At 44.9% G+C, this 10,102-nt stretch overlaps 1 long non-coding RNA gene across 1 annotated transcript; it reads right to left on the bottom strand.

Moving 5' to 3' along the window:
- Window positions 1-6,428: 6,428 nt before the first annotated feature.
- On the bottom strand, window positions 6,429-8,538 carry LOC128842828 (uncharacterized). The gene is made up of 2 exons (XR_008446131.1): window positions 8,346-8,538; window positions 6,429-6,720 (listed from the first exon to the last, which is right to left on the bottom strand). It is a non-coding gene; the product is annotated as an uncharacterized LOC128842828 (long non-coding RNA).
- Window positions 8,539-10,102: the final 1,564 nt, after the last annotated feature.

The raw sequence follows: 10,102 nt of genomic DNA, 5'->3' as shown, positions 1-10,102 counted from the left end.
CTGCAGTGTCAAAGCAGCATTCCAGGAAACTTCTCAGGAAGGAGGAAGTTTAGTATCTTCAAAGTCCTAATGGCCCATCCAGGCTGATTGCCTACTGTTTGGTGGGCATTCCCCTGGTGCAAGCACTTTTGTTATTGATACAGAGACCGTATTCCTAACTTCAGATACAGAAATGATACATCCATACAAATTCAGTAAATCAGAACCTTTCCAATGATATCTCACATGACCCATCTTGCATAAAACATACCTTAGTTATGCCATATTCATAGAACAATATTTCTATGAAGAATATAGGGCGTAATGTCACAGCAGTGAAGAAGCATGTGGACAAGAGCGATCCAGTGGATATCATGTACCTGAACTTTCAGAAAGCCTTTAAGAAGATCCCTCCACAAAAGTTCTTAAGCAAAGTAAGTTGCCAGGGGATAAGAGGGAAGGTCTTCTCATGGACCAGTAACTGGTTTTAAAGATGGGAAACAAAAGGTAGGAATAAATGGTGAGTTTTTGGAAGAGAGATAAATAGCAACATCCCCCAAGGATCTGTACTGGGACCAGAGTTGTTCAACATATTCATAAATGATCTAGAAAATGGGGGAAACAGTGAAGTGGCCAGATTTGCAGATGATACAAAACTAAAGATCTTTCAGTCCAAAGCTGAATATGCCCTCCTTGTTCCTAGATGTAGAACTCTGTGTTGGGCTGTATGAAATCACATTTTGTTTGAATGGGCCCCATTTGCCAAACAAACTCTCCAGAACTCTCTGTATGACTGCCCTGTCCTCATCGTTATTTCCCATTCTGCCAATCTTTGTGTCATCAGCACATTTTTATCAGCAGCAATTTTATATTTACGTCCAGGCTACACCTGAGGGCAGGTTGCTGCTCTGGCATCTGGCAGGCGCTGATGTCGTCTCTAGGTCAGAATGGGGCTGCCCTCCTGCAATCTCCCGCTAGCCTGTGAGCTGTCAATGCTGTGCTTACATCAGGAGATAGGATGTGGCAACAGCCCAAGGGGGATGAGCTGCTGAGCTCAGAACTAGGCAGGAGAGAGGGCATCAGATTTCCCAGGAAAACCCTGGGTCTTTTCAAAGCTTTATGACTCTCAAGCCCCTGGGCAAGGGACGTTTTTCCCTACTTGTAAAGCAGAATCTCCCAGCCTGAAGTGATAATCTAGTGTTACAAGTGCAGAAAAACTTTCATGGTATCGCCTGCCCAAGCATTCCAAAACCATGAGCTGGGCCCCACCAAAATCATGAGATTGACTTCAAAATAACGATATCTTAAAAAAAATTAATCTGGGGAACTCTTCATTTGCCTTCTGGTGTCTGAGCCGCTAGGGTGCACTCAATTTACATTTTCCAGCTTCTCTTTGCAACCATGAGGGCTTAAAATGTGCTAACAAATAAAATGAAATCAAATCAAATCAAATAAAAAGCCGAGATTCTCAGATATATCACTTGACTCCAGCAGTGGGAGCTTTAAAAAAGCACCCTATATCATCAGATAATAAAAACCCTTACCTCTTATCTAGCACTTTCAGTCAGTGGATCTCAAAGCACTTTACAAAGGAGGTCTGTAGCATTAGCCCCCTTTTAGAGATGGGAAACTGAGGCACAGAGAAGAACAGTGACTTACCCAAGGTCACCCAGCAAGACAGTAGCAGAGACAGGACTAGCACTTAAGTCTCCTGAGTTCCGGCTAGTGCTCTATCCACTAGGCCACAGTGCATTTGAAGTAAGGGGTCATCGTCAGTACATTCCTGTGGTGTGTGGTGGTTATTTTGGCTCTCCCAATGCCATAGTTGTTGAAGTGACACATTTTGACCTGTGAGCTGTGCTGGCACAGGGGCATCATTGTTAAAACGAGTTTCTCACAGCAGGTTCTTGTTAGGCCTGAACACAAGTTAACTGGACCATGTCTCCGATGTCCCATTGGGAAAGTTTAAAAGCCACTGAAGGCCTTGCAGTGCACTGACATACTGGGATTTTCAGAAAGCCTTTGACAAGGTCCCTCCCCAAAGGCTCTTAAGCAAAGTAAGCTGTCCTGGGATAAGAGGGAGGGTCCTCTCATGGATCAGTAACGGGTTAAAAGATAGAAAACAAAGGGTAGGAATAAAGAATCCATTTCTCAGAATGGGGAGATGTAAATAGTGGTGTCCCCCAGTGGTCTGTACTGGGACCAGTCCTATTCAACATATTTATCAATGATCTGGAAAAAGGGATAAACAGCGAGGTGGCAAAATTTGCAGGCAATACAAAACTATTCAGAATAGTTAAGTCCAAAGCAGACTGTGAAGAGTTACAAAAGGATCTCACAAAACTGGGTGACTGGGCAACAAAATGGCAGATGAAATTCAAGGTTGATCAATGCAAAGTAATGCACATTGGAAAACATAATCCCAACTCTACAGATAAAATCATGGGGGCTAAATTAACTGTTACCACTCAACAAGAGATCTTGGAGGCATTGTTGTTAGTTCTCTGAAAACATCCACTCAATCAGCTGTGGCAGTCAAAAACGGAAACAGAAAGTTGGGAATCATTAGGAAAAGGATAGATAACAAGACAGAAAATATCACATTGCCTCTATATAATCCAGGGTACACCCAGATCTTGAATACTGCCTGCAGATGTGGTCTCCCCATCTCAAAAAAAGATATCTTGGAATTGGAAAAGTTTCAGAAAAGGGCTACAAAAATGAGTAGGGGTATGGAACAGCTTCTGTATGAGGAGACATTAATAAGACTGGGACTATTCAGCTTGGAAAAGAGACAACTAAGGGGGGATATGATTGAGGTCTATAAAATCATGACTGGTGGTGAGAAAGTAAACAAGGAAGTGTAATTTACTCCTTCTTATAACACAAGAACTAGCAGTTACCAAATGAAATGAATAGGCAGCAGGTTGAAAACAAACAAAACAAGTATTTCTTCGCACAACGCGCAGTCAACCGGTGGAACTCCTTGCCAGAGGATGTTGTGAAGGCCAAGACTAGAACAGGGTTAAAAAAAGAACTAGATAAGTTCATGAAAGATAGGTCCATCAATGGCTATTAGCAAGATGGGCAGAGATGCAATATTATGCCCTGAGTGTCCCTAGGCTCTATTTGCCAGAAGCTGGCAATGGGCAATGAGGGGTGGATCACTTGATGATTACCTGTTCTGTTCATTCCCTCTGAAACACCTGGTATTGGCCACTGTGGGTATACACGATAGTGGGCTAGCTGGACCATTGGTCTGACTCAGTATGGTCATTCTTATGTTACAGCTGTTCAGTCTCTGTGATACCTGTGATGTCATAATCCTGCTCAGTTCTCCACTCTTCCATGGAGTGTGGATGGAAAGACAGGGTAGATGTCACATGCTGAGCTGGGCCTGTAAGAGCAACCTGTGTTCAGGCAGAGAGGGGCTCCTGGGAGAGCAGAGTCAGCGCTCTGTTAAAGAGCCAGAGACAAGGGCCTGGCCTGAGTGTAACACACCCAACTTGGATTCCACCAGTACCCGTAATAATTCCATTTTACTGCAGGGATAGTGAGCAGGGTCAGTCTGTTCTGACAGCGGAACTCCCACCTGTGGAGAACACCACAAATCTGCCAATTGGGACAGGTGGGGATGCCAGTATCCTGAGTTGCTCCGATTTGGAGGAAAGACACCACAGTGTAGTAAAGCTGCTCAGACGAAACAAAAAAATCCTTCCGTTGCTAAGAAGACAATTTGTGGGTTAACTAAGACGCCTCATAAATCTAAACATGCTCTTATCATTCCAGCAATACAGCACATTAGTGCATGAGTCTCTACCGCATGAGCTAAAAGCCAACAGGCTCTTAGCTAAGGCAGGAGAGCAGACTCATTTTAGCTCTCTCTCATGAAGTGGTCTTGGTGCCACTAGATGGGACAGGGCACCACACCCAGGAGGTGTGTGGGTTATACACGGAGCCTTCACCACCAGACTTCAGGCGCCTTCCTCACAGCTTGGATAAACTTTGCTTTGAGGGGTATCCTTTAGAACAGTGACTCTCAACCTTTTCAGTCTCCTGTGCCCCTTTCAGGAGTCTGATTTGTCTTGTGTACCCCCAAGTTTCACCTCACTTAGAAACTACTTGTTTACAAAATCAGACATAAAATACAGATGTGTCACAGCACACTCTGACTGAAAAATTGCTGACTTTCTCCTTCTGTCTGTAGGAAATTTTAGTTTGTACTTATTTCACTAGTGCTTTTTATGTAGCCTGCTGTAAAACTAGGCAAATATCTACAGGAGTTGATGTACGCCCTAGAAGACCTCTGTGTACCCCGTACCCCTGGTTGACAACCACTGCTTTAGAAGAACCCACTTCCAAGACTCAACGGACTATAAAAGAAAGGGGCAGAGAACCCCACCTTCTCTCTTTCACCTAAGAAAACAAAAACACCAGCAGCTTTGGGTCCCTGTAAGAGAGGCTGACCAAGGGGAGAGCCAGTCACCATTTAGCTGGGAGACTGTGGATGAGAGAAACCATCTTGAACAGAGCCTGTGTCTTGCTAGATGAAGTTTTAGACCGTTACAAGTGTATTTTGTTTTGTTTACTAGTAACTCTTTCTAGCTGCATTCGTTATACTTGAATTCAAGGAATCCTATGTATGGTTTGTTAATAGACTCATTTCAGTTTGACCATCAACTCAGTGCTGCGTTTCAAGGGAAGGGTCTAGTTATCCCCAGTTCAGTTAATAAGCTGTGAAGGGCTTTGGTGTCTTTAAAGGAACAAACAAACCATATGATTTCTCTGGACTGTCCTAGGGTTGAGGAAAATCCAGGACTGGGCGTGTGTTGGGGTCACCCTGCATGTAGTAACCAGGCCGCCTGGCACAAACAAACTCAAGGGGTGGTAGGCTGGTAGGCTGGTTGTGAGTGGCCGAGGTTGGGAGCTACAACAGCAAAGCATTGTGAGGTACCCACGGTTACCGGGAAGATGGTGACAGCCCCTCGCTGGTCTGGATTTGTACCCCAAACCAGAAAGACCGTGACAGCATGTCCCAAGGGTTTGTGAACATTTCCCCCCCACCATTAGTCCCAGACTAGCTGGAACCAGTAGCCAGCTGCTTCACTCCTCTGGCCAAAAGAACAAACCAGCCTATACTCCTGTTGAAAGGAACAGTGGCAGAAGCATGGGCTACACACACACATGGGAAGAGGACCCGGAAAGGGAAACTAGGGCAGGCTGGAGTTTGGGACAGGCAGACCAATTGTTTAGGATCCCAAGGTCTGTAGTAGAGAGTGGGTGGGTGTTCAAAACCTTTTGAAGTGATAATCAAGATAGCCCAGTTTTTTCTCTTACTTAATTGGCCTCTCAGAGTTGGTAAGACAACTCCCACCTGTCTCTGTATGTGTATATATATATCCTCAATATTATGTTCCATTCTATGCATCCGAAGAAGTGGGCTGTAGCCCACGAAAGCTTATGCTCAAATAAATTTGTTAGTCTCTAAGGTGCCACAAGTACTCCTGGTTTTTCTATCCTACTTGTTGCTTGGAGGTAATGAATTATTCATTTGATCTTATAATAAATATTTTAACTTGTAATATACCTGTAAATGCCAATTAGAAGCTGCTCTGCATTTTACTCTGAGCAAAACAAGTCTGTATTTGCATGCTCTTTTCAGACATTTTGTTCTTTGTGATTTTGCTGAATTTAAAGTGTTCATGAAAACTGGAGGATTCAAGAACAGAGCCTCTTCTTACTGGATCACTATATATGGAGTGATCCCAGCAGGGACAAAATGCCACAGGTATGTCTTATATTAGGTAGCAGCAAATGTTCTATCATCAATAGCTGGGGTGGTTGGGGCAGTAAGGAACAACCAATGAATGGAGCCACGAGCTCGGTCTGTGGCCCTGTCTCTCTCTGTGGATGTGTCCTGCCAGCCCAATGGGGCCTGGTCAGAACAGGGGGCCTCTGGCCACCCTCCCTCCCTTCCTTCCATGGGGCTGTGTCCAGGCAAGCTCTGCTGAGAGTGTAGGATGGCTGCACGGGGGTTGTGGGGGGGGGTGTCCTCCTACCATCCTGCTTCTCCTGGAGAAACTGTGCTGGGTCGCCATGGCCATCCAGATGACCAGGACCAGAAGGACGCAGGTGTACAGCACCCAGGAGCTGTCCCAGCAGGCGCGGAACCAGCTCTGCGTGATCCCCATCCTCGTGCTGGGGAGGACGGTCTGGACACTGGGCTCCCTGCTGGTGCTGCCACTGGATCTCTCCCGAGAGGCTGTTTGTTCCAGTGACGCATCATAAAGGGCCAGGACCAGGCGGGTCCTGACATCACAAAGGGACTGCACGCATCAGAGGTGAGCAAGATCCTCAGCTCCCTACAGCCCCTCCCCCGTGTTAGGGGGCTTATGTTTTTCCCCTTTTACTTTCCTGGTTCTTCTCGCATGAACAGAGCAACAATACCCGAAGTTCAAAGGCGCAAACAATTTGATGTTTATTGGGATAAACTTTTAGCAAGCATCATTTTAGTTGCCGTTCTATTTTCAGGTACCATGGTAGCTGTTACACAGGTGCTGGCCTCCTCGTTGAGCATTTTGCATTTTCGTACACATTTTCCACCCCTGTCAGCCTTTTGAAGCCATCCCCCACCCACGTCATGCTAGCAACAAGACACACACCACAGACAAACAACGCAAAACACAGATTCATAGTATTCTGGGTTATTCTTTCACTGGCGCCAGCATGCTTGTAGAGTGTCTGAAAAACAAAAGAAACAATTTTTACCCCCTTTGGTGGGGACAGATTATTGCTTAATAATAATACCAATTCCTTTTACAAATTTCCTTGCTAATTGCAGGAAAAACGGAAGAATTACCTTTAGGCTGTTCTTATTTTGTTTTATAGTCAGGCTAGTGAATTACCCCACTCACTGGTCATTTATGAAATTTATGAGGTGGTGTGCCTCAGTTTCCCCTCTTGTACAACAGACCAGGTTTGCAATAGTTTTTTTGCTGTACCAAGCTTTACGTTTATTTTCAGGTAATAGCTGAGGGACAGCTTTAGATTTTGGCTTTGTACACCCCCCTCCCCCCATTAGGGTTAACCTGTCCCCCTTATTTTCAGGCTTGACTTGTTTTTCACCTCCCTCTTCTGGAGGGCCATAATCTGAGTGTTTTAGTAGCTTGTTTGCTGACCAGATGGATTTATTATTTCCAGATTTTTTGTGCTGCTACTTATGGGTAGTTTTCTTCTTCCCCCATCAGTTAGGTAATTTGCATTTACACAGAGGCTTTCTTGGCTTGCCTCTGGATCCATAGCGATCAGCAGCTCAGAGACTGTCTTAAAAGTGACACATTTCACTTCCACCAGAGTTCTCATTACTTTTCACCTTCATCTCCTGCTTTAAAACACACAGAGATTTGAAAAAGAAAGCACAATTTATTGTGGCTTCTTTTGGAGCCCTAATAGTATTTTAATTAAGTACCACGTTTTGTTTGCATTTCTTTTACCTCTTTTCCAATATACACTGCACATGTCCTGGGAAATAGTTTAACATCCATAACATTATATTAGCCCTTTTAATTTTACACAAGGTGTAACTGCCTTCCTGTGCCCAAAGAGTTTTCATGCACCCCCACCAAAGCGACAGTCCAATCCCCCAGAGCCCCCCCAAGGCTCAGTGTTCCCATCATTGCTCCCCTTTTCCTTTTCCTATGCATGCACAAAACTTTTTGCCTAACATCCCTTGCACTGTGATTATTCTTTTCTACACAACTGTACCCCGATTACACTCCCATCTTGTACAACCAGAGACAGCCAGGGGCAGTCAAGTTAAGTTCCAAAAGAAACCCCTGACATTCCTTTAGTGATTTTGATCACATTACCCAATAGTTAAATAATTTGATTAGATTATTTCTCTGCCTGCTGCCTGCAGCAGTCTCCTATAGACCATTTTTGTGGGAAAAGGGCCCATTTTTTCTCAGAATAGCTGTAAAGGCTTCTGGGGACAGAAGCATCGTGGTGGTAGGAGCCACTCTTCCTGACCCCCGGTATAATTGAATTACCAAGCTTCCATCCAATGTGCTTGCACAGGTTGCACATACAGTTACATTTATAGAACTGGGTTATATTATTAAACCAAAAACTTGCTTCTTGTAACACCACAACTCTTACCTGTACCATTTTCACAACTCCCAAATGTTTACTTTCCTCCAAACCCTGTATTATTAATTTTTGCAAAAGGTATTTGTAACTTTTTACTTACTTTTTTAAATTACTTACTCCTACATTTAGTTTTTGAAGGTAGCGCACTTTGTTTTTAACAACTCAGCCACCAAGTACAATTATTGCCACACAGCCACCTTAACCTGTGCTGTCTTTACCTTGAGACTGTTCAAAAGGCAGTAAAACATTTGTCTCCATGGAGGCCCATGGATCTGTTTCTCCAAAAATTCCAGTGGAATACAGCAGACCTCCGTCGTACTTTGTCCCAAACAAAACAAACCACCAAAAACATTTCACATAAGTATCCAAAGTCCCCTCCATTAAAACTTCAGAAAAACAAAAGTGTGGACAGGCCGGGGGAGCGGAGGGGGAGAGGTGGAAAGAAACCAATGAAGCCTGTCAGGTCAGTTTAAAGTACAGGCTCCCAGCAGCAAATTAAGTAAACTGAGAGAAAGAAGAAGGAAAAGAAGAAAAGGATATAGTTAGCGCTGAACCAAGAGTAGACTCCCCGGGTTGGAACAGTTGGGAACCCTTCCCCCCAGGTTCTCAGCCTGGCTCTGGGAGAAGAGTGGGGGTTGTTACCTGCTCCTGGAAACCCGGCCATTTTTCAGGTTGAAACCTTTTCTTTTTTCCTCCACTTCCCCAGGACCAAGTCCCAGCTCCTGTCTCTAAAGGTGGTCTGTTAACTCTGCTTCTGACTCTAAACCCTGATAGGCCAAATCATCTTTAACCACCCGAACTACTCTACACCCCTTCAGCAGCCCTTGCTGAAACAGCACCAACCTTGAAAGTTTACTGGCAGCTTCCCATAATGCTGCCCTTACTTCAAACCTCTCACAAGTGGACTGAAGTGCCTCCTTTCCCTGGAGGGCATCCAGTCCCCATGGGCAGGAACCTTCTTCCACTACCCATATACCAAAGGAGGGGGGGCTCCTCAGCCACCCCCATCCCTCTGGGTCCCCTAAAACTGCATCCATTTCCTTTTTAATCTCATCCCAGGCTGACCGCTGCTCCTGGTATGGGCCCTGGTTCTTCCTTATCCATTTATCCAAAAAATCCTTTACCCTGGCTTGCCAGAACCCGCAACTACCATCACGAGAATTGAGGGGGGGGGGGGGGCGGGCTTACAGGCTGCCACTCACCTATCCAATGCGATGCATCCGAGTCACGGCACCAAGATGTTAGGGGGCTTATTCCTTCACCCTCTCACTTCCCTGGTCCTTCTTGCATGAACAGAGGGCAACAATACCCGAAGTCCAAAGGTGCAAACAATTCGATGTTTATTGGGGTGAACTTCCAGCAAGCATGATTCCAGTTTCCTTCCTCAGTGTCCCCCTTCCCAGCTCTGACACCACAGAGCCATCCCTGTTCCCATTCACTGTTCCTATTCCCCCCTTAGCAAAACATGATTCCAATTCCCCCACCCCCATTCCCTGTTCCCATTCGGCCCCCCCTTACTTCCTGATTGACTGCAGACTATATAATAAAACTTGAGTTGTGCTTAGCTATACTTAACCAATCATGTTACTGAAATTCAACTAACCAATTCTAACATACTGTAACATGGTTCTTTCACCAATTATATCCCACCACCTTAACAAACCCAACAAAATTAATTATACAGCAGACAGAGACAATTACAGAACCAAACAGACCATGCAAATAAACATACAAAACAATAGAGAAGCAAGAATTTTACACCCCAGCTATTGATAAGTGAGTTCTTGCCAGACAGGATGCTATTAAACTACGTTTCCTTTTACATCCTCTAGGCTCTTCCCTTTCTCTGGAGGTGACAGGAATATCAGGACAGGATTGTATTCCTAACAGCCAATAGCACCTTATTTCCATGGGACTAGTCTGGGATGTGAGGATGTGACCGTTCACTTCTCAGCTTAGGGCTGCCTCTGCTGCT

The sequence above is a fragment of the Malaclemys terrapin genome, chromosome 9, assembly GCF_027887155.1.
Source record: "Malaclemys terrapin pileata isolate rMalTer1 chromosome 9, rMalTer1.hap1, whole genome shotgun sequence".
Lineage (NCBI taxonomy): Eukaryota > Metazoa > Chordata > Testudines > Emydidae > Malaclemys > Malaclemys terrapin.
The sequence above is the reverse complement of the archived record's forward strand: the minus strand, read 5'-3'. Positions and strand labels throughout refer to the sequence as shown.